Source organism: Pyrus communis, chromosome 15, assembly GCF_041283825.1.
Source record: "Pyrus communis isolate YQ-2024b chromosome 15, ASM4128382v1, whole genome shotgun sequence".
NCBI classification, from domain to species: Eukaryota; Viridiplantae; Streptophyta; class Magnoliopsida; order Rosales; family Rosaceae; genus Pyrus; species Pyrus communis.
Window position 1 is genome coordinate 24192335 of NC_142579.1, and position 5145 is coordinate 24197479.

At 32.8% G+C, this 5145-nt stretch overlaps 1 long non-coding RNA gene and 1 other non-coding gene across 6 annotated transcripts; one reads left to right on the forward strand and one right to left on the reverse strand.

Moving 5' to 3' along the window:
- Positions 1 to 1287: 1287 nt before the first annotated feature.
- Positions 1288 to 1360, reverse strand: TRNAK-UUU (transfer RNA lysine (anticodon UUU)). Its single transcript has one exon. It is a non-coding gene; the product is annotated as a tRNA-Lys (tRNA).
- A 152-nt stretch (positions 1361 to 1512) lies between these two features.
- On the forward strand, positions 1513 to 5145 carry LOC137711944 (uncharacterized). Of its 5 annotated transcripts, none has more exons than XR_015956261.1 (5): positions 1513 to 1832; positions 2002 to 2065; positions 2364 to 4167; positions 4340 to 4424; positions 4872 to 5145. It is a non-coding gene; the product is annotated as an uncharacterized LOC137711944 (long non-coding RNA). The 5 variants fall into 5 exon arrangements; XR_011065170.2 differs by having other exon boundaries at positions 2364 to 3757; XR_015956262.1 differs by having other exon boundaries at positions 2364 to 3562; positions 3706 to 4424.

Genomic DNA, 5145 nt, shown 5'->3' on the forward strand with positions numbered 1-5145 from the left:
TTTAACATGGGTACATTTTAATTCAGCATGGTTACATTTTAATTTAGTAATGGTACATTTTAATTTACTATGAAGACTTTCAATTCGGCATAGGTACGTTTTAATTTAAAAATAAGTTGTGATGGTGCATTTTAATGTTTTTGTTAAGAAATATGGTAGGTTAATTTCACTTGAATCATAGTTCAATTCTAACGAAGAAAATAGAGAATGAGAAAGAATATTAACCCTTACAGTAGTAAAGATTGTACCAAGTTAGAAACGATTTATATACATAATCCTATTGAAAATTCTTAATAATTTAAGCCTCTGGGTCCTCAATTAATTTGGTTATTATCTATTTGGATATTATTGAATTTTTAAATTGAGGAAATTAAGGATAAAGATAATAAATTAAACAAATATTATTTGAAGAATTTAAAATAAATTTGAAAAGCATGTAAATCAGGAATATACGTGAAATAGATGGTTTAATCAAAAGTTAAAGCACCTAAATCTAAAGTTAAAAAGGAATGAATGTTTAATCTAAAAATGTTTAAAAGGAGGCAACTAATTCTAATTTTCTAAAAAAGGGAGGTGGGGTTGTGGTGGAATCATCGCACCAAGTTTACAGCACAATGCAGCATTTGAATCCAATGTAAAAAACATAACCAAGAAACAGACAATGTATTGCTACGTTTGAATCCAAATAAAAAAATCAGGAGTCCTGTGAGGTGTGAAATATTTGAAGCATGTTAGTGATGAAAAATTGAAACAAAAAAACGTATATTGTAACGCAACGTCTAAATCAAAAGAGCAGAATCACGAAAGAAAAATGTTGATTAATTAAATCATAAGGATCCTCCAATCATATCCGTTTATCGTACATCGTGTGATAAAAAATCATTGTAAATTTTTTTTATTTAAAATTGAATATAAATATTACCTGATGAAAATTAACTGCACGATATACAGACGTAATTGGAAGACCCAAAGAGAATCCTCATTCCAAACATTAACCTAATGTTTGAACCTGTTTGCTCAGTGTGGTTTGATTTGATGATTGACGTCGACGATGCCACTTGCTACGTATATTGACAAAGAAAAGAAAAAGGGGATAAAAAAGGATAATGGAAACTGAGGGACCTATTAGATGAAGCGGTTCGCCGCATACGAACTGAGCCGCTTACATTCTCTCTCCTTTCTTCTAGCGTAGTATCTCTCTCTCTCTCAGTCGTACTCGTACGCTAGTTCGTACTTGGTCTAGGGCAAAATGGCAGAAAAAAATTTATATTTAAATTACGAATAATACGCCGTCTGTGGGAATCGAACCCACGACCACGTGGTTAAAAGCCACGCGCTCTACCAGCTGAGCTAAAACGGCTCGCTTGTCGGGATTGCCTCTCTATCTTAACATAACAATCAGGGCAAGGAGGGGATTATTCTTCTACACTTCGGTACGCATATGTTTGTTGGGCCTAGACTTCTGATCCAGGTCTATTCATAATCTGGCCGGTCTCAACTCTGAAGCCCAGTAACGCAACATGGTCGATTCCAATTCTTAATTAAGGGAGATGATGCAAACCCAGAATTTCTTCGTCAGTTGGCTTCTCCTGAGACTATGCAGGTATATTTATTCTGGGTGCCTAAGGTTTTGAGTTTTGAAGTCTGTGTATGACTAATTAACCATTGAGATAGCCGTCATATATGACACCGCCAAGATTCTCAATTCTTAGTCTTTCATATTTGCAATTTGGTTTGTGGTCTTTTGACAACTCTGCTGCTCTACCCATTACCAAGCACAACTCGGCAATCCCCAGCATTAGCAACTATCAGGGTCTTGCAAAAATTACAAAGTATGTAAGACTAAGACATGAAACCTAATTAAGATTCACAACTTCTAAATTCCAAGTATTTAGAAAGAAATTCCATACAAACTCCATGTTCATCAGTCGATTTCTTTCTCTCTTTCATAATTTAACTTTTGCTTCTTATTGCCTTTGTTTTTTCTTTTCTATCTTGCAGATACTCTTGATTTTGCAGCAATCACTTCTTTCGCAGCTGGTCGGCAACAGTAACAGTCAACCCAGTAAGAAGTGACATTGATTTTTCTTTGATATGTTTGATAGATATAGCCTGAATTGATATTTCTCTCTTAGCTCCCTACGGAATCCATATTGATTATATGGATTAATTATGCAACTTGATTGAAGTTTGATGTAATTTCGTATTGTTAAACCCCTTTAAATGGATGAGAAAATATTGTTAAACCCCTCAAACTTTATTTGAGCTCTACTTTCAATTTAATTTCATATCAGTGAGAGAATATAATTTTGTTCGAAAGGTTGGAAAAAGTTAATAACTCTTGGTAAAATGTCTTTATGCAGATCGCAGACAAGCAAACATTATCAAAACTATGTGTTTGAGTTGCAAAGATACATATGCAAAATAATAGGTGACCTCTTTATTCTATATTTCTAACGATTTTTTTTTGTTTTCCAAAATCCATGATGAGCAATTTATGTTTCTCTTTCTTTAACATTTTTTTCCTTTGGTTTTGCTCACTTAATAATTTGATTGACACCTACTTTTTAGATTTAGAATAGAATATGGTTATAATTATCTACAATTGTGGGGTAATTGGCAAAACTCGACACCCTTTTATGCCTGTTTGAAGGAACAAACAGAGTTTGTAAACCCCTGCCTTTCTCATACATGTTATAATGTTTCATTGGCATTTAATTTATTTTCCTGTTTTGGTTTAGGCTTTTAGTTTGGTTTGATTTGTTGTTAACTTTGTTAATCTGGTAAGAATTACATTTTTCTAATGTCTTGGATTTAGAATTTCGTTATAATTTCTTCTTTTTCAACGTAATGGTTAATCTGGATAAGGAGGTAATTTGCATTCAAGTGAGGTGGGGCAAGCTTTTTTGAGAAAGAATCTCTTGTTGGAGTCCCCCGGAGGACAGAATAGTACTATTTACTGACCAGGAGCGGAGAGCCCAATTTCATTACAATTTCTTCTTTTTCAACGTAATGGTTATTGAATTAACTGTTTTTCCTTTAAGGGTACCAACAGCAGGCTAGACTCATACCTTTAGATTTTTTTTCTTCTGAATTCCCCAAACAATACCAATGTTATTTCCTTTTTTTTCAATTTATAAATTTTCTACATGGAATCTTATTCACAAGTGCAGTGTTTTCTATTTGTTAAAGGCATAATAGTATTTCCATTCAGTTTAATGTCATTTTGACTCGGTGGTGGTTTACACATAATTTTCAGCATTTTCCACATAGGTTCTGATTTTAATTGTTTGCTAAAACCTATAGATTGTTAAACAAATGACAAGCTATTACTATATATTGTTCATATCGAGGAGGGAGACATTTTTAGATTACCCTGAAATATAGCTAGGAAACATCTGTTCTTTTTTATTACGGCAGACATTGGTGCCCTGCAATGTTGACTTTCTTTAATGCTTGCTCTAGATTCTACAGTTTCTTTTTAAAGTTTATTTGTTTGCTGGAAAAAAAAAAACTCAGAAATGAAGGGCTTTAGAGTTTGATCATTTGTGCCTCAAATTTGGTACGGTTTCTTTCCCCTATATAATTTCGACTGGTAATATAGATTTTCATCATAAATTATTGTATTCTTTTGCAAAGTTGTTCACTTTTTACACTTTTTTTTAACTTTAACACCACTTCACCTGAGAACTCAACTTCAATTAGAGAAAGAGGAAGAGGAGCATAGAAGTATGTCCAGTACTCCTCTGTTTCATTGGTAATATCTCCAAACCCAATTCTCAGTTTTTAGGTTATTTTCACATCAATTAATTTAGCCTGTAATGTTAGGGCATGATATTTTAGGGAATTTTTTGCGCACAATTTTTTGGGGTGAAATAAATAGATGTGGGTCTTCAACAAGTTATTTTTATGTATTATAGTTTATTATTTCACAACTAAAATTTTTCAATATTAATGGTAAAGCTTAATTTCGGATTGCATGTTTGAAAGTTTAGCCTTTTGTTTAGAATTTGAATTGCGTGTCTCAAAATTTATAGTATTTTCTTTAATTGCCAACTTAGAGCTCAGAGAAAGAGATAGCAGTCATCAATCTAATTCGAGTTCAAATATGAGTTCATATCTGAGTTGAAATCCTATTTTTGAGCCCTTTGTTCCGTCGGTAATCGGGTAAAGCTCAAATATTTCGAGCATGTTTAATTTTAGACTAGTCTCTACATCTACACACATACAAAGAACAAATATTCACTGGTCCTTTACAATGACAATTCAGTGGTTATGAATTAGTGTAATTCATGGATATAATGGATATATTGACAAGGGGATATATTGAAATATGCAGAAAATTGTTTCTCTATAACACATTGTGAGTCGAGGAATCTCTTTCTTTTGAGCTGGCCATGTCGGAGGATATTTTTACTAACTTGGTACGCTATATCACATTCATAGACTCTTTTACGTGCCCTTTTGTATTTGTGTTTGGTAAATATATAATATTTGTCGGAGTATTTTGTATATAGTTGAGTCACATGAAGTTCAAGATTCCAGTTAGTATATCATTTGACGCGTACCATCATCTAATCTTTGGCATATATAATCCATGTGGTTGCTTAACAAAATCTGTTCGAATAATCTCCATTCAATGACTTATGTGTTTGTGACCTTTTACTCAAATTTTATATATTTTCTCCTTTCTAATTTGTGTTTTTGCTTTGTCAGAAGATTATTTTTGTATAAAATATAAATCTTAGAAACATTCTACCCATTGTTTAGTTTCTTTGACGAATTTTGTAGTGTTAGTTCTACACCATGTCAGTTTGGCTTTGATTGGATAAATAATAGCATTGTTTATGCTAATTTGCCAATTTCCTCAGGGCGGATTCTGGGCCTTTCATTCAGGGTTTTGAAGATGTTGGGGACTTCACTGTGACAAAGAAATTGAAGATTTAGGTCTTGTTTGACAGCTCGGACTGTACTGATTATTTCTATCGGATAGAATAAATAGCCACCGGATAGTATTGACTAAATTAGTCGGGTGTTTGGTGCAGTATCGGATTAATAACCGTATTATTTATAATGTGTTTGGTACTGAACCGGATAGGACAAGAGAAAAAAAAAAATTTAACAAATCTTTCTTTCTTTGTTGAA